At 38.4% G+C, this 25419-nt stretch overlaps 1 long non-coding RNA gene and 2 pseudogenes across 3 annotated transcripts in view; 2 read left to right on the top strand and 1 right to left on the bottom strand.

Moving 5' to 3' along the window:
* Positions 1 to 1196: 1196 nt before the first annotated feature.
* Positions 1197 to 1590, bottom strand: LOC307179057 (large ribosomal subunit protein eL33-like; annotated as a pseudogene). Its single transcript has one exon. The product of its transcript is annotated as a large ribosomal subunit protein eL33-like (transcript).
* A 5473-nt stretch (positions 1591 to 7063) lies between these two features.
* LOC307179237 overlaps positions 7064 to 25419 on the top strand; it is a 37832-nt gene continuing 19476 nt past the window's right edge. Inside the window, exons 1-2 of the long non-coding RNA XR_013825348.1 lie at positions 7064 to 7280; positions 8813 to 8866. This is a non-coding gene — a long non-coding RNA (uncharacterized lncRNA). The remainder of the gene's footprint in view (positions 7281 to 8812; positions 8867 to 25419) is intronic.
* On the top strand, positions 11297 to 11981 carry LOC307178744 (glycine cleavage system H protein, mitochondrial-like; annotated as a pseudogene). The gene has a single exon. The product of its transcript is annotated as a glycine cleavage system H protein, mitochondrial-like (transcript).

Genomic DNA, 25419 nt, shown 5'->3' on the forward strand with positions numbered 1-25419 from the left:
CCACCAGGGAAGTCCCTGATTTTTGCATGTTAAACCAACCTTACATTCCTGGCATAAATACCATTTGGTCATGGTGTATAAATTTTTAAAAAAAATTTTCTACTGGATTCAGTTTGTTAGTATTTTGTTGAGGATTTTTGTGCCTTTTTGTTACTTTTGTGTTGTTGTTTGCTATGGTAAATATTTTAAAATTTTACTGTTTAATTACTTGAAGCTAGTATACATGGACACAATTTATGTTTTTACAGTCACATATCCAGTAATCATGCTAAATTTATTTATTCAACTACTTTTATAATTCTTTTGAATTTTCTACATACACATTATGTCATCTGCAAATATTGTTATATTTCTTCTTTTCCAATCTTTATACCTTTTCCTTCTTTCCTGTTTATTGCACTAGCTTGGGCCTCCAGTATGACGTTGAATGTGAGTATTGGTAGTAGATTTCCTTGTTTTGCTCTCTTGAAGAATCCAGCAAGTATATTGTCTGTAGGTTATTTAAAGATGCTCTTTATCAGATTGATAAAAGGCAATTTTCTTTTATACCACTTTTGTTGAGAGTTTTTATGAATTTGTACATGATTGATATTTTGTATTCCATCAAATATTTGGAAGAATTCACCAGTGAAAATGTTCAGGAGTAGAGTTTTTCTTGTGGGGAAATTTATAATTAAACATTTATTTTTCTAAACAGAATTACTCAAATTTTATATTTTTTCTCATGTCATTTTTGTAAGTTAAATTTTTAGAGGAATTTTCCATTATTTGAAGTTGTCAAATTTATTGGTATAAAGTTGTCCCTAATGCCTTCTTATTTATCCTTCAAAACCTATAAAATCTTTTTCCATACCTGATATTTGTAGGGTTATTTTCCTCTTTCTTGGTCAGTCTTGCTAAGGCATATCAATTTTGTTAAACTTTCAAAGAACTGGTTTTTGGCTTAGTTTATTTTCTCTATTACTACTTTGTTTTCTATTTTAGTGATATCAAACTTATCTTTATTACTTCCTTTTAAATACCTTCTTTGGGTTTAAATTGATGTTCTTTCTTTTAGTTTCTTACAGTGGAGGCTTATACCATTCATATTCAATATTTTTTACTTTTTGATATATGCATTTAGAGCTAGAAACATGCCTCAAATTACTGCTTTTACTACAACCCAAGTGTTTTGTTTTTTTTTACAAGAGAACAAATCCTACACTTTTATTTATTTACTTTTCAATAAGTTTAAATCCTTGAAAGGTACAGCATCACACGGATTCTGTGTCCAATGGCCTTAGCAAGAAGATTGCTTTGGAATTTGGCATGAATCATGCCACTGTTTCCATGAACACCCGTTATCTTTCCCCAGATTACTCTGGTTTTGTTAGGTTTTCCATAAGTAGTTACTGTGTTGTTCTTTGCTTTGTACACATAAGTACACATCTTGCCTAGATAGAATTCATTTCATCTTGAGCATATATACCTTCAACTTTCAGGAGAGCTGTGTGCTCCCTCTGGTTCCACAGACCCCACCGATAGCCAGAAAAAGTGGCCTTGGACCATAGCCTTTCAGACATATCTGTCATTTTAGAAGTCCTCTTCCCAACAGGCCCCACTTATTTGCCCCCAAAGTTCAGCTGCGGGAGCTCCACACACCTCCACAGGGTCCAAGATGGTTGAAAAAGCCCAAGTGTTTTGGGTTTTTTTCATTATTATTAAGGTCAAAATATTTTAAAATTTCTATTCTGCCTTATTATTTGACCCATTGATTTTATAGAATTATATTGCTTAAGTTCAGATAACTTGGGAATTTTTCAATATTTTGTTTTGTTATTATTGTTGATTTTTAGTTTAATTCCATTGTGATCACACAACATACTGTACATGATTTCAATCCTATGAAATGTATTAAATCTGCTTTATGGCCCAGTGTATAGACTATTTTGCTAAATGATCCATGTTCACTTGAAATGAATATATATTCTGTCATTGCTAGGTGTTGTATTCTGTATTTGTTAAGTTGGCTAATTGTGTCATTCTCATATTGTTACTGATTGTTTTGGGACTATTTATATATGAGTTAATAGGACTTGTGTGTTAAAATCATTTATTTATTAAAGTGGCTGTATCTTTTTCTCCATTTTAGTTCTGTCAATCTTTGTTTTCAGAGTAGAATTCTAAAAATTCTCCCACAATGAGATATTATCTCAGTAGCTGATTGGCAAAAAAAGTTTTAAAGTGTTACAAGTGTTGTCAAGGATGTGGAACAACTCTCAACTATGTGGCAGTAAGTGTCAATTGAAATGATTCTGGAAACTCTTTGACATCACCTAGAGAAGCTGGGAAGCACATGCCCTAGAACAAAGCAAGTCCACCTGTAAGTATTATACTTTAGAGTTAATCTTACACAGACTTTTAAAGGTCTACAGAAATGTTCAAAACAGCACCACTTGAAATAGGAGGGAAAAATCTGGAAACAACTCAAATATCCATCAAGAGGCTATATAAATAAAATTTGGCAGATGTACACAGTAGAGTGCTGCCCAACATTGAGAAAATGAACAAATTCCCAGAACATAATGTTGAGTTTTTTTTTAAGTGACAATACATAGAATGTCATTTCACTAAATTTCAAAACACATGCAAATCTAAACAATATGTTATTTGGGGATATGTACATATATGGCAAATCTATAAAGAAAACCATGGGAATGAGTAAATTCAGGTGATGGTTAACTTTATGGGAGATGGGGGAGGAGCATCTAGGACACTTCAGGGACTTCCCTGGTGCTCCAGTGGGTAAGACTTTGAGTTCCCAATGCAGGGGGCCCAGGTTCGATCAATCGTTGGGGAAATAGATCCTGCATGCATGCCACAACTAAGAGACTGCATGCTGCAACTGAGAGTCTGCATGCCACAACTAAGAAGTCCACATGCCACAACTAAAAGATCCCACATGCCACTACTAAAGATCATGCACGTGGCAAAGAAGATCCTGCGAGCCGCAACTAAGACCCAGAGCAGCCTAAATAATAAATAAATAAATATTTAGGATACTTCAAAGGAATTGATAATAACTTTTTCTTAAGCTGAGTGGTAGGCCCACAGAATTTATTTTCATTCATTCAACTGTACTTATGTTCATATATATATATATATGCTTGTGTGTGGAATTCTAAGTTAATAAATAGGCTCAAAATGAAACAGGATGAAAATATGAAATAGCTGAACAATTGCATTACTGAATTCAAGCCAAGGAATTCTCTGACATAACCCAAAGAATTAAAGGAATACAAGAAGCAAGAATATAAACCCAGAGAATGTATTCAGAAGAACTTGATGAAGATAAAACTAGAAAATAATGACATAGAAAATTAAAAAAAAATACAGTTGACCCTTGAACAACACAGATTTGAACTGTGCAGGTCCACTTATACATGGATTTTTTTCAATAAATACGTGCTATAGTACTACATTATTTGCAGTTGGTTGAATCCTCAGATGTGGGACCTAGGATATGAATATGGGAGACCCACTGTAAAGTTATACACAAATTTTCAATTGCACAGAGGGTCAGGGCCCCAACCCCAGTGTATTTCAAGGGTCAACTGTACAACCAAAACTAGTTTTTAAAAAAATTACCAAAATCTTGTCATTTGAAAAGAGCAAGGGTAGACTTTTGCTTACATACAGTGAGTAGGTCACATGCATTTATTTCCCATCACTATCCAAAAAGAGATGAAAATAACAATGACAACAACAAATGTGAAGACAAAACTACAAAAAATAAGAAAATTCAAGGAACTCTGGTATGAAAGAGCTTATGACCAATTTACAAATTCCCTGAAGGGCCCAGTTTCCACAGAAAAGGACCTTGGTGAGGTATGGATCTGGAAGTAGAGGACTGGTTGAAAATTTATACACAAACTCATTGCCCTGATCTTCTCCCTCTACAGTTAATGTTTCTCCCTTGTCTAAAAAGTACATTTGATCTCTGGATAAATTGATTTTGAGAAGATGTAGAGGATGCACAAAGAAGGGCAGACAGACACAGTTAGAATGAGTAATAACCACAGTCTGAAATCTTCTTAAGCTTCTTTCCCTATCCTGGTACCAGTCTCCAGCAACTCAACACATAATCTTCACAGGCAGGAAACTGGAGGAGTCCTCTAAGGAGAAACTAAAGAGCAAAGAGAATAGAATTCTGGGGGTGTCTCAGAGAAAAGATTGCTTCTGAAATCCATCAGTCGGCAGGCTCTATCTAACTCATGACTCAAAGTAAGGATTACCACGTGGTTGAGAAAAGTACCTAAATGAAAGACAGAGAACAATTCAAACAGGAAAAGGGAATTTGGTCATAACAAAGACAATACATGCAGCCAAGAGAACTTTAAATAAATAATATTTACATAATTGACTATCCTACCTATCACATGCATAATGTAATTATATATTATTCATATAATTATGAATCAAATATAATGAATATAATATATATACTATATATAACATTAATATATAATTTCATAAATATCAGAGAAGATATTGCATTCCTAAAGAACAGTATACTATATAGAAAAAAACCATGAGAGAGCTCTAGGAAATTAAAAATATGACTTATTAAAAATTAAATAGAAGTAGAAGATAAAATTCCTAGAGTTGAGTAAAAAGACAGAGAAAAGAGGAGGAAAACATTTAGAAGCTTAAGCCATGTAAGTTCCTTCAAATAATTCCAGTGAGAGCGAGGAAAGAAGGAAAGAAAGAAAATACAGAAAAATTTTCCAGCCCAGAAGTACATGAGTCTCTAGAATGAAAATATCCACCTGACACCCAGCATTAAAAAATTTTAAAGAGGGATTTCCCTGGTGGTCCAGTGGTAAAGAATCCGCCTTCCAATGCAGCAGGATGCTGGTTCAATCCCTGGTCAGCGAACTAAGATCCCACATGCTGCGGGGCAACTAAGACCGCATGCCACAACTACTGAGCCCATGCGCCTCAGCTAGAGAGCCCGCATGCTCTGGAGCCCATGTGCCACAACTAGAGAGAAGCCCATACGCCACATGGAAAGATCCTGCATGTTGCAACTAAGACCCGACACAGCCAAAAATAAATTTAAAAATAAATTTAAAGATCCACACCAAGGAACAAAATTACAAAATTTTAGTACATTGTGTGATATATATCACCCTAAACGTTCCAGGAGGGTTGGGAACACAGATTACGCACAAAGAAATAGAAAACAGATGACAAGCCTTTACAAAAGCAACATTAGCTACTGTAAGATTTTATCTGATGTTATGCCTTCAAATTCTAATTTATAGTAGAATTCTCACCACAGGCAATAAGTGAGATTGCAATAAAGGTATTTTCAGACAGTAAGAACTTAAACATTTACCTCAGAGGCATGCATTTGAACGAAGTTGTTGGAGAGAGGCAATCAGCAAAAATGAGAAACATACAAAATTAACAAGACTTGGAACACAGGAATTCAATTCCGGAAAAGGGAGAAGGGAAGTCTTACAGAAACCCTGCAGTCCAGACTGGAGCTACAAGATGATGGCTGTGAAAGAGATTCGGCAAGGGGGAGAAGAAGTATCAGATAAGTTTGAACATTTGGAAAAATCATTGCTTAGAGTTTGACACTTTGGAGGGGTGGGGGGAACATTTAGAAAAGTGTAGCAATAGGAGCAAGTACATATACATATAAACCAAGTCAGCTAAATCCACAATAAAAAAATTGTGTAAAAAATATACTTGGCTCTGAAGCACAAAAATATATAATCAGTATATAAATACCAAATACTGCTTTAACCAATAACTGTGATATAGTCATATTTGGAAGTGGTAAAGGGAGAGGACAGGGCGGGAGGGTCTTGTTTTAAATGAGGTTTGAAGTTTTGATCATTAAACAGGACATTTTAATTATTTTAACCACTAAAATGAGACTGATTTTTTAAAATAAATTTATTTACTTATTTTTGGCTGCATTGGGTCTTCGTTGCTGTGCGCGTCTTTCTCTAGTTGCAGCGAGTGGAGGCTACTGTTCGTTGCAGTACATGGGCTTCTCATTGCAGTAGATTCTCTTGTTGCGGAACTCAGGCTCTAGCCTCGTGAGCTTCAGTAGTTGTGGCATGTGGGCTCAGTAGTTATGGCACACAGGCTTAGTTGCTACGCAGCATGTGGGATCTTCCCGGACCAGGGCTCAAACCCAGGTTGCCTGCATTGACAGGTGGATTCTTAACCACTGCGCCACCAGGGAAGCCCAAGACTGATCTTTTAACGAACGGTGGTAAAAGGAATTTTTTATTACCTAAGAGTGACTAAGGACGTTATTGGGCTCCTATACAAATATATAATTTTTATTCCCCTTCATGTTACTATGTAGTCCTCATTTCTACATTTTGGTATGGGTCCAGGAATACATTATTATGATCCTATCATAATAAAGGAGATAATTTTGTCTCCTTTTCCCCCCAGTATTTATGCCTGAAATTATTTTACTTAATTGCCAGTCATAATTCTGAAGGCACACCTAACCACCATGTAATTAATCAAAATGCCACACATCCAGCCTCATACACAGAAACAGCGATGCACAAGCGCAGACCCTGTGGAAAACCATAACCAGAGGCGTTGGCCTACCAAAACCATTCCAGAAATGATACACTGTGGAGCACAGCCACATTCACGGATACACACAATCTCACGCACTTCACTAACCAACCGCGCAGACTTCCGGCTTCAGAGCTGGGCATAATCGTCCATTCTCTGCGGAGTCATCGCAGTACCCCATCCAAATAATTACACGCAAGAACAGCCCCACGCACACAAACAACGCTGTCCAGATTACACACTCAGGCACACAGGCATCCAGCCGGCTCCGGAATCCTGGCCCCTAGCAGGTTTTACCGCCGCGTTCCAAACCCTACAGCTCCCTCTAGAACAAGCGAAGGAGCACACGCACTCCTCTTTGCGCCTGCGCGCTAGTGACTATGCGGAGCATTCCCGGCAATCTCCTGGAGGGGCGGGTCGCGGAGACGATAACCAATGAAAAAAAAGCCAGAGGCCAAGACACTTCCCGCAGGGTAGCAGGCCGGAGTCAGTCTCAGCCTGTAGTTCGAGGGTTAGTGTTCAGGGGTCTGAGGTTTCCTGGAGCCTCCTCGGCCTTTCACCGCCTCCTACACGCTTGGAGGAGGCGTGGGACTTGCGTCTGACAGAGACAGGCACTTCCCAGAGCCCCAGCGTCACAGCCTTGGGAAAGAGCTGTTCTCCTATGCCTATTCCATTGGAGTGTGGTGAGATGGGAACCCGTGCAGCCGCAGCTTTTCTCGGACACCTATGTTTGGGAGGGGACAGGCGGCTCTCTGGAGACCCGACTGCGCGTGGGAAGCAGAGGGTTTAGGGCATTTGGGGTCTAGAGTCTTCTGCCGCTCTATGTTTCCCCCCAGGGTTCCACCAGGTTGGTGCAGGTTGACCTCGTGTTAGGCTGCACCCTGCAGGTCTGCAAGCCTTGTAGTTGCCCAGCAGCGGGTTGCAAGAAAGAGCATGGAGACAGCGGTAGAGACATCAAGGGTTTATTGGATAGGAAATCTTTCAGCTCTGAAGCAAAGGCGCTGGGGTGATACCCTACTGTGTATGGCAGACATCAGGCAGGACACAGGCAGTAGTCTTCCTCTGGGAGAGGAGAAGGAGGAGGAGGTTACCAATTATTGGGGAATTGATGTCAGGTGGGCTCATTGGTTTCCAGGGAAACCAGTAGAAGAGTGTGTCCCTCATTGCCCCTTTGGTTAACAACCATCACTGGGGCAGGTGTTGCCCCTTGATAAACTAGCATGGTGTAGCCATTCTGGTCTTGATCTCAGACAGCAGTGAGCAGTGGCTTGAAGTGAGATTTTAGTTCCCTGCCCAGGATTTGGACCTGGGTAGCCCAAAAGAAAACCAGGAATCCTAGCTGCTAGACCACCAAAGGCTAGGGGCTAGAAGCAAAGTTCCCCTGGCTCTTGCCTCATTTGAAAAATGAATTTCTCAAGGAGGCAGAAACTGCAAAAACAGGTACAAAGTTTATTGTTAGAGACACAACACAACAAGTGGGAGAGCACACGGAGAAACAGTTTGTTTATTTAAGACAGAAGCAAGATAGAGATACGCACCCAGAGAGAAAGGGTGTGGGTGTCCTCCCTAATGAGGAGAAGCGCAGTAGAGAGGAGGTCAAATCGTTGGGGCTCGTGCTGTAGCACAAGGGAGCAAAGACGAGGAACAGGCACCCTTGCTCACTCCCTGAGAGGAGCTGCTTTGGTCCTTAAATGGGGTAACAATGGGAGCAGATCCATGGGTTGGGTAGGAGGCGTAGCCTAGGTGGTCAGCCCACCCCCTTGGTTGTGCTGTGTACCACGCTTTTGCTCCCAGCCCCTCAGAAACGGCAGTTGGTTTGTGGCTTTTTGTATTTTTGTTCATAATTGCCCCAACTGCGTGTGTGTGCAGTTATTGTTAGTCCCTTATAGTTTCATTGTATTCCGTTGCTCAAGGAGATGTCTGTCCAGGTGCACGCACTCTGGTAGAGGGTCCCAGGTCCCAGCCTATCTCAGAAGGACCCATTGGACATTTCTGGAGAAACGAAGGCAGTGAACGGCCTCAGGGGTGACCAGCTGCAGTGTCAGAACTGCAGCGTATCCAGAGCTGTGAACCCAGACATTCTAGTCTTCTACTTTCTTTGCGTGCATGTGAAAGTGAGGGGCAGAGATGGTAGTGGAGACTGGGTTTTGACCAATCTTCAAAAAGACCAGATATCTCAGGCAACCCTTTCCCTGGCTACTGCCATTCTCCACAGAAGTCATGTGAGAAGGAGAGAATTGCTGCTGTACATCAAAAAATCAAATTCAAGGTGAGTTTGTGCTTCCTCTTTGTTCCATGAAATGCATTTCGTGTTTCAGTATGTGGAAACATCTGGTGTCCTCCTGAAACATTTTCATTGATTTACCCTTAAGTCTTCCTTCCACAGGGAAAGTCACAGGTCCTGGGGATAGATCCCATTCCCCAGTGCACCCAGATGTCCTTCTGGTTAATTATTTGCATTTTGCAAATAATTTAATTCTTCCTGTTGACTCTCTTTTATTAAACATTTCTTAGGCTGTAGAAATGCAACTCTGGAGGATAATAGACTATTATTTTAGACAGTGATTTATTAATGAAGAGAATATACCTGCTTGGAATCACACTGGATATTCTTAATCTTCTACAAAGGCTTGAGATCAAAAGTAAATAGGGTAGGAGATGGTTTGACTCATTTCAGTCAGTGACAAGGACCTTGCTTTGTGAAACTTTTAAGAGTACAAATGTAATTGGTGGTTTGAGAGGTCTGTTTCAACTAGGGTGTAGATCCCACCACCACTCTACTCCAGAATACCTAATGGTAGTTTTTGTAGTACTGGCCAGGTCTGCTTCCTGGTTTGTCAGCATAACTTTGTTTCAGGTCACATTTTTGTGTGATGTGTGAGCAGTATGGTATAATGGCTAAGAGTGTGGGTCTAATACCTGGATTAAAATCCTAGCTCTAACGCTTGCTAGGTGTGTGAGCTGCTTGGGTAGTTTATTCAACCTCTCCTTGCCATAGTTTCTTTTTTTTTTCCAAAATATTTTGTAAAGACTATTTTTTTTTAAGAGCAGTTTTAGGTTTACAACAAAATTGAGAGGAAAGTACCGACATTTCCTATATATCCCCCGTCCCAATACATACATAGCTTACCCCATTATTAATAACCCCCACCAGAGTGGTACCTTTTTTTTTTTTTAACCAAGGATGAACCTACATCAACGCATAAGTCACCCAAAGTCCATAATTTACCTTACTGTTGTACCTTAGTGTTGTACATTCTGTGGTTTGGGACAAATGTATAATGACATATATCCATCATTCCAACGTCATAGAGTGTTTTCATTACCTGAAAAGTCCTCTGTGCTCTGCTGATTCATCTCCACCCACCCCCCACAAACACTGATCTTTTTATTGTCTCCATGGATTTCCTTTTTCCAGAATGTCATATAGTTGGAAGCAGACAGTATGTAACCTCTTCAGATCAGCTTCTTTCACTCAGTACTGTGCATTTAAGTCTCCTTCATGTGTTTTCATGGCTTGATGGCTTATTTCTTTTTTAGCACTGAATAATAGTCCATTGTCTGGAGGGACCACAGTTTATCCACTCACCTACTGAAAGTCATCTTGGTTGTTTCTAAGTTTTGGCAATTATAAGAAAGCTGCTGTAAACACCTGTGTGCAGGTTTTTGTGTGAATATGTTTTCATCTACTTAGGGTAAATACCAAAGATCTTTATTACTGGGTTGTATGGTAAGAAAGAGTATGTTTAGTTTTGTAAAAAACCACCAAACTTTCTTCCAAGGTGGCTATGCCATTGTTTCTTAACTGGAAAATACCTACCGTGTAGCATTATTATGAGGGTTAGATGAGTTAATAGTGTAAAGTCCTTAGAATAGGCCCTGGCACATACTAAAAGCTCAGAAAACATTGCCTGTTATGATGTGGTAATTCTGGGTCGTTCCCCCTCAGCTTTCTGCAGATCAGGAACAATGACAGTGTAAACTTAAATTTCTTGGCACTTGCAGGTAAGAAAATGAAGCAAATGCCAAAGTCCTGTAGAGTGGCATTTAACTCTATGCCATTTACCTTCCTTTATGGGATTCCAGGCAAAAACTGAATCCTTGATTTCCCCCCCACACACATTTATTGAGATATACTTGGCATATAACATTGTGTAAGTTTATGGTGTACAGTGTGAAGATTTGGTAAATGTATACGTGGTGAAATGATTACTACATAGTTAGCTCTGTGCGTGTATGTGTGGTGAGAACGTTTAAAATCTACTCTTTTAGCAACTTTCAAGTGTACAGTACAGAATTGTTAACTATAGTCACCAAGCTGGACATTAGATCCCCAGTTAGATCTTCTAACTGGAAGTCTGTACCCTTTAACCAACATCTTCCCATTTCCCCAGTGCCCTAGCACCTGGCAGACTCCATCCACTTTTTGTTTCAACGAGTTTGGTTTTCTTAGACTCCACATATAAGTGAGGTCATACAGTATTTGTCTTTTTCTGGCTTATTTCACTTACTGTAATGCTTTCAAGGTTCATTCATGTTGTCCCAAATGACAGGATTTCCTTCTTTTTTTGGGCTAATATTCCATTGTGTGTGTTTATATCTATATAAAGAAAATGTGTTGTATGCACATATCACATGTACATTTAACCCATTTTCTTTATCCATTTATTGGTGGACAGACAAGCTGGTTGCATGTTTTGGCTACTGTAAATAATGCTACAGTGAGCACCCCTGCGAACATGGCATTGCGAGGGGTGCGGAGCGTGCGGCCCGTGGTCTACAGCCTGTGCGCCGTCTCTGCGCCCAACGCGCCCTGCCCGCCGCGGCCCTGGGGACTGCGGGCAGGCGCCATCAGGGCGCTGCGCACCGGACCCGCTCTGCTGTCGGGTCGTAAATTCACAGACAGACACGAATGGGTAATAATAGAAAAAGGTGTTGGAACAGTGGGAATCAGCAATTTTGCACAGGAAGCTTTGGGAGATGTTGTTTACTGTAGTCTGCCTGAAGTTGGGACAAAATTGAACAAACGAGGAATTCGGTGCTTTGGAAAGTGTGAAAGCTGCTAGCGAACTATTCTCCTCTATCAGGAGAAGTAACTGAAATTAATGAAGCTCTAGCAGAAAATCCAGGACTTGTCAACAAATCTTGTTATGAAGATGGTTGGCAGATCAAGAATACACTCAGTAACCCTTCAGAACTAGATGAACTAATGAGTGAAGAAGCATATGAGCAATACATAAAATCTATTGAGGAGTGAAAATGGAACCCCTAAATAAACTAGTTTGAAACAACTTAATCTAGCATAGTTGTCTTAAATTAATGGTGGATAGATTTTTTAAAAGAACCTTTTAGCAAAAGAAACTACTTGCAACAATGTTGCCTGAAGAAAATACCCCTTAACTGCCTAATGACTTCAGATAAACACCACATCTTTTTCACAACACCCTATAATTTTTTTTTTTTTGCGGTACGCGGGCCTCTCACTGCTGTGGCCTCTCCCGTTGCGGAGCACAGGCTGCGGACGCGCAGGCTCAGCGGCCATGGCTCACGGGCCCAGCCGCTCCGCAGCACGTGGGATCCTCCCAGACCGGGGCACGAACCGGTGCCCCCTGCCTCGGCAGGCGAACTCTCAACCACAGCACCACCAGGGAAGCCCCTCAACACCCTATAATTTTTAGGCTAATCTCCAGTTATAATATTTAGAATTCCTGAAATTATCTGTGGTAAAACTAGTTATAAAAATTATGTAATTCAAGAATAACATTGTTATCTTAACCTTGTATAATATTGTAACTTGCTTACAGCCATCCCTGGATTTGGGTCAAAATACTCAATGAACTTCCCACTGGAAATAAATGGCAGTGGAGAAAAGTTTGTTAGTTGTATAGTGTCCAGTGAAGAACATTACTATCTTAATTTTGCAGTATACTGTGTTTGCTTGTGCTACTTCTATACAGTGAAGCAACAGCCTTGCAGGAAAATAAGAAACATTTTAATAATAAAATATTCAACTTCTTAATAAAAAAAATAATGCTGCAGTGAACGTGGGGGTACAAATAAATCTCTTTGAGATAGTGATTTCATTTCCTTTGTGTATATACCCAGAAGTGGGATTGCTGGATCATTTGATTGTTCTATTTTTAAGTTTTTGAGGAACTGCCATACAGTTTTCTATAATGGCTGCACAAATTTACATTTCTACCAACAGTGTACAAGGGCATCCTTTTCTCCACATCCTTGACAACACCTGTTATCTTGTCTTCCTAGGGATAGACATTTCTAACAGGTGTGAGGTGATATCTCATTGTGCTTTTGATTTGCATTTCCCTGATTAGTGATGTCAAGCATCTTTTCACATACCTGTTGACCATTTGTATGTCTTTGGGAAAATGTCCATTTAGGTCTTCTGCCTTTTATTTATTTATGTTTTGGTTGTGCTGTGCAGCATGTGGGAATCTTAGTTCCCCAGCCAGGGATTGAACCCATGCCCCCTGCAGTGGAAGCACAGAGTCTTAACCACTGGAAGGGAAGTCCCTTCTGCCCATTTTTTAATCAGATTTTTTTCTCTTGAGTTGTATGTGCTTCTTATATGTTTGAGTTATTAATCCCTTATCACATGTATGGTTTGCAAATATTTTCTTCCATTCTGAAGCCTGCCTTTTTATTTTGTTAATGGTTTCTTTTGCTGTGCAGAAGTTTTTTAGTCTGATGGAGTCCTACTTGTTTATTTTTTCTGCTGTGGCCTGTGCTTTTGGTGTCATGTCCAAAATATCATTGCCAAGGGAATTCCCTGCCAGTCCAGTGGTTAGGACTCCCCACTTCCACTCCTGGGGGCCTGGGTTCGATTCCTGGTTGGGGAACTAAGATCCTGCAAGCTGTGCAGTGCAGCCTATATGTATGTGTGCGTGTGTGTGTGTGCGTGTGTGTGTGTGTGTGTGTGTATCATTGCCAACACCAGTTTTCCTAGTGTTTTCTCCTAGTAGTTTTATGTTTTCAGGTCTTACATTTAAGTCTCTAATTCAATGAATTAGAGACTTAATTTTTGTTAGTGGTGTAAGATACGGGTCCAGTTTCATCCTCTTGCATGTGAATATATCCAGTTTTCCCAGCACCATTTATTGAGGAGGCTTCCTTTCCCTATTGTGTATTTTTGGCTCCTTTATCAACTATCAGTTGACTGAATATTTGTGAGTTTATTTCAGAGCTCTTAATTCTATTCTGTTGGTCTGTGTGTCTGTTGTTATGTCAGTATTAAACTGTTTTGACTAGCTATGTAGTATAGTTTGAAATCAGGACATGTGATGTCTCCAGCTTTGTTCTTCTTTTTCAAGATTGTTTCGGCTATTCAAGGTCTTTTGGTTTCCATACCTATTTTAGAATTGTTTTTTCTATTTCTGTGAAAATGCCAGTGGAATTTTGATAGGGATTGCATTGAATCTATAGATAGCTTTGGGTAGTATGGACATTTTAACAATATTAATTCTTCTGATCCATGAACGCAGAATATCTTTCATTAATTTGTGTCTTCTTCAGTTTCTTTCATCAGTGTCATAGTTTTCACTGTACAGATCTCTCATTTCCTTGGTAAAATTTATTCTCAAATATTTTCTTGTTTTGATGCTATTTTAAATGGAATTGTTTTCTTTATTTCTTTTTCAGATACTTCAGTGTTACTGCATAGAAATACAACTGATTTTTGTATGTTGGTTTTATATTCTGCAGTTTTACTCAATTTGTGTATTAGTTCTATCAGTTTTTGGTGGAGTCTTTAGGATTTTTCTACATATAAGTTCATGTCATCAACAGACAAATTTTACTTCTTCAGTTTTGATTAGGATGCTTTTTATTTATTTTTCTTGCCTGATTGCTCTAGCACTTCCAGTACTATGTTGAATAGGATTGGTGAGAGAGGGCACCCTTACATTTTTCCTGATCTTAGAGGAAAAGCTGTCAACCTTTCACTACTGAGTATGATATTGGCTGTGAGTTTGTTGTATATGGCCTTTATTATTTTGAGATATATTCCTTCTATACCCAGGTTTTTTTTGTTTTTTGGGGTTTTTTTTGTGGTACGCGGGCCTCTCACTGTTATGGCCTCTCCCATTGCGGAGCACAGGCTCTGGATGTGCAGGCTCAGCGGCCATGGCTCACGGGCCCAGCCGCTCCGCGGCATGTGGGATCTTCCTGGACCAGGGCATGAACCCGTGTCCCCTGCATCGGCAGCCGGACTCTCAGCCACTGCGCCACCAGGGAAGCCCTATACCCAGTTTTTTGAGAGTTCTTATCATGAAAGGAATTTTAACTTTGTCAATGCTTTTTCTGCATCTAATAAGGTGATCCTATGATTTTTATCCTTCAGTCTATTAATGTGGTATACCACATTTATTGATTTGCATCCCAGGGGTTTATTCTTGCATTCCAGGGATAAATCCCACTTGATCAATCCCACTATGATCCTCTTAATGTACTGTTGAATTGGGCTTATTAGTATTTTGTTTAGAATATTTGCATTTATATTCATCAAGGATATTGGCCTGTCATTTTCTTTTCTTGTAGTGTCCTTATCTGGCTTTGGTCTCAGAGTAATGCTGGCCTTGTAAAATGAGTTTGGAAGTGTCATTTCCTTTTCCATTTTTGGAAGGGTTTGAGAAGGCATGACATTAACTCTTCAATAAATGTTTGGTGGGATTCACTACTGAAACCATCTGATCCTGAGCTTTTCAGTATTGGGAAGTTTTTTGTTTTTTGTGTTTTTTAAAATATTTATTTATTTATTTGTTGCACTGGGTCTTAGTTGCAGCAGGCAGGCTCTTTAGTTGTGGCACACGGGCTCCTTAGTTGTGGCATGTGAACTCTTAGTTGTGGCATGCATGTTGGATCTAGTTCCCAGACCAGGGATTGAACCCAGACCTCCTGCATTGGGAGTGCAGAGTGTTAACCACTGCACCACCAGGGAAGTCCCAGTATTGGGAAGTTTTTGATAACTGATTCAATCTCCTTACTTGTTAGTGGTCTATTTACATTTCCTATTTCTTCATGATTTAGTATGGGTAGGTGTATGTTTCTAGGATTTATTTCTTCTAGGTTATACAGTTGTTTCTGTATAATTGTTCATAATAGTCTCTTATCTTTGATATCAGTTGTAATGTCTCCTCTTTCATTTATAATTTTGTTTGAGTCCTCTCTTGTTGAGTATAGCTACAGGTTTCTCAATTTGGTTCATCTTTTCTAACAACCAATTCTTAGTCTCATTGATTTTTTTTCTGTTTGCCTTTCTAGTGCCTATTTCATTTCTGCTCTTTTGATAAGATTTTGCTCTTCTGTCTGCTACTTTAGTCCTACTCTGTTCTTTTTCTAGTTCCTTGAGATGTAAAGTTAGGTTAATTATTTTGGATCTTTCTTTTCTCTTAATGTAGGCATTTATCACTATAAACTTCCCTCTTAGAATTGCTTTTGCTGCATCCCACTTGCTCAGTTCTCTTAATGAATAATATGCAGAAAGGAGCATACTTATTAATTTAAAGGAGACCAGGACTTCCAACTAGTCAATTAAACCTCTGTGTGTGTAAGAAGGAAATACTAGTAACCCTCATCTGATTTGACAAGCCTTATACGTATTTACACCTTAAAGATTATAGAGATGTCACTAGAATAGCAAATCACCAAGATAGTCATTCAGAATTTCTTACTTTTTTAGAGATGTGAGGTTATTCTCATAGATTTTAGCAATAATCTCTGAAGTCCACGTATCTTACAAGATTCCATGATAGGAACAACAATTCCAAGGATATATTTTTAATAATATTAGAAAACATAGTAAGGTGCTTATAGTTATAAATATTCACGTGCTCTGTATTGGACAGGGTAACAAAGCTAAGCCTTTGTTAATAGTCTCTATTTGTCATTTTATCACATCAGAAATTTTATAAGGTAAGAATGATATCTCTTTCATTGTAAATTCTAAGGTTGGGGAGGGGACATCACCTTTTTCTCCTGAGAAACTTTTTTGCTAATATTGTTAATTAAATAGGTTTGCATTCTCCAGACAGATCTCTGAAATTTATTAATTAGTATTATTAGACATGGCTATCAAATCCCACAGAACCTACAAAAAGGATTCTTGGAACTAATAGAAATTTTAGCAGGATCACAGAGTACAAAATCAGTATACAGCAGTCATGGACTTCCCTGGTGGCGCAGTGGTTAAGAATCTGCCTGCCAATGCAGTGGACACGGGTTTGATACCTGGTCCAGGAAGATCCCACATGCTGCGGAGCAACTAAGCCCGTGCACCACAACTACTGAGCCTGCGCTCTAGAGCCCACAAGCCACAACTGTTGAGCCCAGGCACCACAACTACCAAAGCCCATGCACCCTAGAGCCTGTGTGTCACAACTACTGAGCCCATGTGCAACAACTACTCAAGCCTGCGCACTCTAGGGCCCGCATACCGCAACTACTGAGCCTGTGCTCTGCAACAAGAGAATCCACCACAATGAGAAGCCCGTGCACTGCAGCAAAGAGTATCCCCCACTTGCTGCAACTAGACAAAGCCCGTGCACAATAATGAAGACCCAATGCAGCCAAAAAAAAATCTTTTTTAATTTAAGAAAAAGTCAATCATCTTTGGGACTTCCCCGGTGGTCCAGTGGTTAAGAGTCCACCTTCCAACGCTGGGAGCAGGGGTTCAATCCCGGTTGGGGAACTAAGATCCCACGTGCCGTGCAGTGTGGCCAAAATCTTTTAAAAATAATAAAAAATTTAAAAAACAGTCATTTTTTCTATACTAGCAATGAACACCTAGAAGTTGAATTTAAAAAAACAATACCTATATGTGTATGTATAACTGATTTACTTTGCTGTACACCTGAAACTAACACAACATTGTAGATCAACTATACTCCAATAAAAATTTTTAAAATATAAACATTTTTAAAAAGACATACTTAGGAAATTTCAAGTATTCGATACAGTATGGTTAACTATAGTTGACATGCTGCACATTATCTCTCTAGAATTTCTTCATTTTGCACAACTAAAACCTCGTACTCCAGTTATTTGTGTTAAATGTAGATTCTGTTCATGTCTTGAAAATATTAAATATTTATATTCAATAAAATATAAGTTTAAAAAAAATAAAAAACAATACCATTTTCAATAGCAACCCAAAAGGTGAAATGCTTAGGTATAAATCTAACAAAATATTTACAAAATCTATGTGGAGAACTACAAAAGAATGATAGAATTCAACTACCTAAATAAATATATTTATTTATGTTTTCACATATAGATTTTTTTGTTCGTGAATATTCAAAGCAGTTTTATTATCACTGGACAAAAACTATAACTCAAATGTCCATCAAAAAGTAAACGGATAGGGCTTCCCTGGTGGCGCAGTGGTTGAGGGTCCGCCTGCCGATGCAGGGGACGCGGGTTCATGCCCCAGTCCGGGAGGATCCCACATGCCGTGGAACGTCTGGGCCCGTGAGCCATGGCCGCTGAGCCTGCGCGTCCGGAGCCTGGGCTCCACAGCGGGGGAGGCCAGGGCAGTGAGAGGCCCGCGTACCACCAAAAAAAAAAAAAAAAAGGATAAAGACATTTTTGTACATCCACAAAATGGAATACAAAACAGCAACATAAAAGGGATGAATGTCAAAATAATTATGTTAAATGTAACAAACAAAATACCACTTACATAAAATTGTCGAAAATTTATACTAATATATAGTCACAAAGATCAGTTCTTGCTTGGGGATAAGGAATAGAAAGGAGGATATATACAAAAATGCACCAAGAAACTTTTGCAGGTGATGAATACATCCATTATCTTGATATTTTTGCAGGTATATACACATGTAAAAACACAACAGACTACACTTAATTTTTTTTTTTTTTTTGGCTGTATTGGGTCTTTGTTGCTGTGCACAGGCTTTTCTCTAGTTGTGGTGAGTGGGGGCTACTCTTCGTTGCAGCACGCGGGCTTCTCATTGCAGTGGCTTCTCGTTACAGAGCATGGGCTCTAGGCGCGTGGGCTTCAGTAGTTGTGACACGTGGGCTCTGGAGTGCAGGCTCAGTAGTTGTGGCACATGGGCTTAGTGGCTCCACGGTATGTGGGATCTTCCCAGACCAGGGCTCGAACCCATGTCTCCTGCATTGGCAGGTGGATTCTTAATCACTGTGCCACCAGGAAAGCCCTATTTTTAAAAAATTTTTATTTTATACTGGAGTATACTTGATTAACAATGTTGTGTTAGTTTCAGGTGTACAGCAAGGTGATTCAGTTATACATATATATGTATCTCTTCTTTTTCAAATTCTTTTCCCGTGTAGGTTATTACAGAATATTGAGCTGAGTTCCCTCTGCTATACAGTAGAACTTTGTTGGTTATCTATTTTAAATATAGTAGTGTGTGTATGTCAATCCCAAATTCCCAGTTTATCCCTCCCCCACCACATACAGATTTTTATTCATGTATTGGATCACTCAATATTGTTAAGGTGTCAGTTCTTTCCAATTTGAGCTATAGATTTAAGTCAATTCAAATGAAAATACCAGAAGTCTTTTTTGAGATATCAACAAGTTGATGCTAAAATTTTATGGAAAGGCAAAGGAACAGAAATAGCCAATACAATTCTGGAAAAAAAAGTTGTAAGATTCACATTATCTGATTTCAAGACTTAATGTAAAACTACGATAATCAAAGCAGCATGTTATTAGTGAAAGAATAGACATATAGATCAAGGGAATAGAATAGAGACTCCGGAAATAGACTCATGTCTATATGGTCAATTGATTTTTTTTTTTCAGTATAGCACGAAGGCAGTTCAATGGAGAACGGCTAAGTCATTTCAAAACATGATGCTGGAATAATTGAATGTCCATATGCAAAAGGATAAAAAAAAGTAACCCTGACACAGACCTTATCCCTTAATAAAAAATTAACTCAAAATGAATTATAGACCCAAACATAAAATGCTATAAAACTTAGAAAATAGGAAAAATTCTGCATGGCTTTGGGTTTAGCAGTAAGTCAGGTATTTTGTAGGATATTCATCAGTTTGGATTTATCTAATGTTTTCTCATGATTAGATTGAATTGATAGATTTTGAAGGGAAGAATACCTCAGTGGTGATGTACCCTCTTCAGCACATTACATCAAGGGATACAATATGTACTATTACTGGTGATGTTAGCCTTGATCACTTGGTTACTTGATCACTTGTCTGTTAGATTTTCCATTGTAAATTTACTGTTTTTCGCTTTGGAGTTAATAAATTTGGGGAGATACTTTGAAGCTACATGACTATCTTGTTTCTCATTAAACTTTCATTCACTGATTTTAACATTCATTAGTGGATCTTGCCTGCAACAATTAAAATTGTGATTAGCTAATGATGACTTTTTTTACCTTCCTGATTTCTTCTATATTTACTAATAAGAATCCTTCTATAAGGAACTGTTGTTCCTACCTCATTTATATGTGTGTATGTCATTTATATGTGTATGGGTCCATAAATATTTATTATAATACACATACAGACAGATACACAATCCAACATTGTTATTGGGGGGGTGTCAAATTGTTCCTTTAGCCTTCAGGAGCTATTCTATTTTTTATTCTCTTAATTTTTATTTTATATTGGAGTATAGTTGATTTACAATGCTGTGTTAGTTTCAGGTGTACAGCAAAGTGATTTATTTATACATGTACATATATCTATTCTTTTTCAGATTCTTTTCCCATTTAAGTCATTATAGAATATTGAGTAGAGTTCCCTGTGCTTTACAGTAGGTCTTTGTTGGTTATCTATTTAAAAAAAAAAAAACTGGTATAGGGAAGTTTATAGCAGCTTTATTCATGATTGCCAAAACTTGGAAGTAACCAAGATGTCCTTCAGTAAGTGAATGGATAAATGAACTGTGGAATATCCAGACAATGGGCCATGTGGCATGAGGGGTCTAGTTCCCTAAGCAGGGATCAAATTCATGCCCCCTGCAGTGGAAGCATGGAGTCCTAACCACTGGACTGCCAGGGAATTCCCTAGTTATCTATTTTAAATATAGTGGTGCATATATGTAAATCCCAAGCTCCCAATTTATCCCTCCCCACAACCTTTCCCCTTTGGTAACTGTAAGTTTGTTTTCTAAATCTGTGAGTCTGTTTCTGTTTTGTAAATAAGTTCATTTGTATCTTTTTTTTTTTTTAGATTCCACATATAAGTGGTATCATATGGTATTTGTCTCTCTGACTTACTTCACTTAGTATGATAAACTCCAGGTCCATCCATGTTGCTGCAGATAGCATTATTTCATTCTTGTTAATGCCTAAGTAGTATTCCATTGTATATATGTACCACATTTTCTTTATCCATTCATCTGTCAGTGGACATTTAGGTTGCTTCCATGTCTTAGCTATTGTAAACAGTGTTGCAATGAACATTGGGGTGCACGTATCTTTTCGAATTACGGTTTTCTCCAGATATATGCCCAGGAGTGGGATTGCAGGATCATATGGTAGCTCTATTTTTAGTTTTTTAAGGAACCTCCATACTGTTCTCTACAGTGGCTGTACCAATTTACATTCCATCCAACAGTATAGAAGGGTTCACTTCTCTCCATACTCTCTCCAGCATTTATTATTTGTGGGTTTTATTTATTTATTTTTGGCCATGCCACATGGCATGTGGGATCTTAGTTCCCTGACCAAGCATCCATGCCATGCCCCCTGCATTGGGAGCTCAGAGTCTTAACCACTGGACTGCCAGGGAAGTCCTGTTTGTGGATTTTTTGATGATAACCATTCTTACTGATGTGAGTTGATATCTCGTTGTAGTTTTCATTTGCATTTCTCTAATAGTGACGTTGAACATCTTTTCATGTGCTTCTTGGCCATCTGTATGTCTTCTTTGGAGAAATGTCTATTTAGGTCTTCTGCCCATTTTTGAATTGGGTTGTTTGTTTTTATGATATTAAGCAGCATGAGCTGTTTGTAAATCTTGGAGACTAATTCCTTGTCGGTCATGTTGTTTGCAAATACTCTCTCCCATTCTGTGGGTTGTATTTTGAAAAAGATACTGTTGCAATTTGTCAGAGAGTGTTCTGCCTTAGTTTTCCTCTAAGAGTTTTATAGAAACTCACATTTAGATCTTTAATCCATTTTGAGTTTATTTTTGTATATGGTGTTAAGGAGTGTTCTAATTTCATTATTTTACATGTAGCTGTCCAGTTTTCCCAGCACCATTTATTGAAGAGAATGCCTTTCCTCCATTGTATGGTCTTGCCTCCTTTGCCATAGATTAATTGGCCATAGGTGCATGGGTTTATTTCTGGGTTTTCTATCCTGATCCATTGATCTACATGTCTATTTTTGTGCCAGTACCATACTGTTTTGATGACTATAGCTTTGTAGTATAGCCTGAAGTCAGGGAGCCTGATTGCTCCAGCTCTGTTTTTCTTTCTCAAGATTGCTTTGGCTATTCAAGGTCTTTTGTGTCTCCATACATATTTTAAGGTTTTTTTTTTGTTGTTCTAGTTCTGTGAAAAATGCCACTGGTAAGTTGATAGGGACTGTATTGAATCTGTAGATTGCCTTGGGTAGTATAGTTATTTTGACAGTATTGATTCTTCCAATCCTAGAACATGGTATATTTTTCCATCTCTTTGTGTCATCTCCCACTTCTTTAATCAGTGTTTTATAGTTTTTAGAGTATGGGTCTTTTGTCTCCTTGGGTAGGTTTATTCCTAGGTATTTTATTCTTTTTTGATGTGATGGTAAATGGGATTGTTTCTTTAATTCCTCTTTCTGATCTTTTGTTGTTAGAAATGCAACAGATTTCTGTGTTTTAATTTTGTAACCTGCAACTTTACTGAATTCATTGATGAGCTCTAGTAGTTTTCTGGTAGTGTGTTTAGGATTTTCTATGTATAGTATCATGTCATCTGCAAACAGTGACAGTTTTCCTTCTTCTTTCCCAATTTGGATTCCTTTTATTTCTTTTTCTTCTCTGACTGCCATAGCTAGGACTTCCAAAACTATGTTGAATGAAAGTGGTGAGCATGGACATCCTTGTCTTGTTCCTGATTTTAGAAGAAATGCTTTCAGCTTTTCACCACTGAGTATGATGTTAGCTGTAGATTTTTTGTATATGACCTTTATTGTGTTGAGATTTGTTCCCTCTGTGCCCACTTTCTGGAGAGTTTTTATCATAAATTGGTATTGAATTTTGTCAAAATATTTTTCTGCATCTATTGAGATGATCATATGGTTTTACTCTTCTGTTTGTTAATGTGGTGTGTCACACTGATTGATTTGTGGATATTGAAAAATCCTTGCATCCCTAGGATGAATCCCACTTGATTGTGGTGTATGATCATTTTAATATATTGTTGGATTTGGTTTGCTAGTATTTTGTTGAAGATTTTTGCCTATGTTCATCAGTGATATTAGCCTGTAATTTTCTTTTTTTGTGATATCTTTGTCTGGTTTTGGTATCAGGGTGAGAGTGGCCTCATAGAATGAGTTTGGGAGTGTTCCTTTCTCTGCAATTTTTTGGAATAGTTTCAGAAGGATAGGAGTTAATTTTTCTCTAAATGTGTGATAGAATTCGCTTGTGAAGCCATCTGGTCCTGGACTTCTGTTTGTTGGGAGTTTTTATTTTATTTTATTTTATTTATTTATTTTTGGCCACATTGGGTCTTCGTTGCTGCTCGCAGGCTTTCTCTAGTTGCAGCAAGTGGGGGCTCTTCTTTGTTGTGGTGCGTGGGCCTCTCATTGTGGTGGCTTCTCTTGTTGTGGAGCACAGGCTTTAGGCATGCGGGCTTCAGTAGTTGTGGCACTTGGGGTCAGTAGTTGTGGCTCGTGGGCTCTAGAGCACAGGCTCAGTAGTTGTGGCCCACAGGCTTAGTTGCTCCGTGGCATGTGGGATCTTCCAGGACCAGGGCTCAAACCCGTGTCCCCTGCATTCGCAGGCGGGTTCTTAACCACTGTGCCACCCGGGAAGTCCCTGTTTGGGAGTTTTTAAATCACGTTTCAATTTCAGTACTTATGAGTTGTTCATATTTTCTGTTTCTTCTTGGTCCAGTCTTGGGAGATTGTACCTTTCTAAGAATTTGTCCATTTCTTCTGTGTTGTCCATTTTATTGGCACATAGTTGCTAGTATTAGTCTCTTATGATCATTTGTATTTTTGTGGTGCCCATTATGACTTCTCCTTTTTCATTTCTAATTTTATGGATTTGAGCCCTCTCCCTTTTTTTCTTCATGAGTCTGGCTAAAGGTTTATCAATTTTGCTTATCTTTTCAAAGAACTGGCTTTTAGTTTCATTGGTCTTTGCTATTATTTTCTTCGTCTCTGTTTCATTTATTTCTGCTCTAATCTTTATGATTTCTTTCCTTCTACTAACTTTGGGGTTTGTTTGGTCTTTCTCTGGTTGCTTTAGGTGTAAGTTTAGGTTGTTTATTTGAGATTTTTCTTGTTCCTGAGGTAAGTTTGTATTGCTATAAACTTCCTTCTTAGAACTGCTTTTGCTGCATTCCATAGGTTTTGGATCATTGTGCTTTTGTTTTCATTTGTCTCTAGGTATTTTTTGATTTTGTCTTTGATTTCTTCAGTGATCCATTGGTTGTTTAGTAGCATGTTGTTTAGCCTCCACATGTTTGTGCTTTTTTACAGTTTTTTTCTTGTAGTTGATTTCTAATCTCACAGCATTGTGACTGGAAAAGATGCTTGATATGATTTCAGTTTTCTTAAATTTACCGAGGCTTGCTTTGTGGCCCAGTGTATGGTCAATCCTGGAGAAAGTTCCATGTGCACTTAAAAAAAATATGTATTCTGCTGCTTTTGGATGGAATGCTCTATAAATATCAGTTAAGTCCATCTGCTCTAATGTGTCATTTAAGGCCTGTGTTTCCTTACTGATTTTATGTCTGGATAATCTGTCATTGATGAAAGTGGGGTGTTAAAATCCCCCACTATTATTGTGTTACTGTCGATTTCTCCTTTTATGGCTGTTAGTATTTGCCTTATATATTGAAATGCTCCTGTGTTGGGTACATATTTATTTAAAATTATTATATCTTCTTGGATTGATCCCTTGATCATTTCGTAGTGTTCTTCTTTGTCTCTTGTAACAGTCTTTATTTTAAAGTCTATTATGTCTGATAAAAGTATTGCTACTCCAACTTTCTTTTGATTTCCATTTACATGGAATACCTCTTTCCATCCCCTTACTTTCAGTCTGTATGTGTCCCTAGATCTGAAGTGGGTCTCTTTTACCCATATATATGGGTATTGTTTTTGTATCCATTCAGTGAGTTTATGCCTTTTGGTTGGAGCATTTAATCCATTCACATTTAAGGTAATTATCGACGTGTATGTTCTTACCGCCATTTTGTTAATTGTTTTGGATTTATTTTTGTACATCTTTTTGCTCCCCTTCCTCTTTTGTTCTTTGTGATTTGATGACCATCTTTAGTGCTACGTTTGGATTGCTTTTTCTTTTTTGTGTGTGTATCTATTATAGTTTTGGGGTTTGCTGTTCCCATGAGGTTTTGATATAGCAGTCTATAAATGTATTGATACAAGATTGTTTTAAGTTGTTGTCTCTTTCCTGCCTAGAGAAGTACCTTTAGCATTTGTTGCAAAGCTGGTCTGGTGGTGCTAAATTCTCTTAGTTTTTGCTTGTTTGTAAAGTTTTTGATTTCTCTATTGAATCCGAATGAGAGCCTTGCTGGGTAGAGTGTTCTTGGCTGTAAGTTCTTCCCTTTCATCACTTCTAAATATATTGTGCAACTGCCTTCCGGCCTGCAGAGTTTCTGCTGAA

Source organism: Stenella coeruleoalba, assembly GCF_951394435.1.
Source record: "Stenella coeruleoalba genome assembly, chromosome: 20".
Lineage (NCBI taxonomy): Eukaryota > Metazoa > Chordata > Mammalia > Artiodactyla > Delphinidae > Stenella > Stenella coeruleoalba.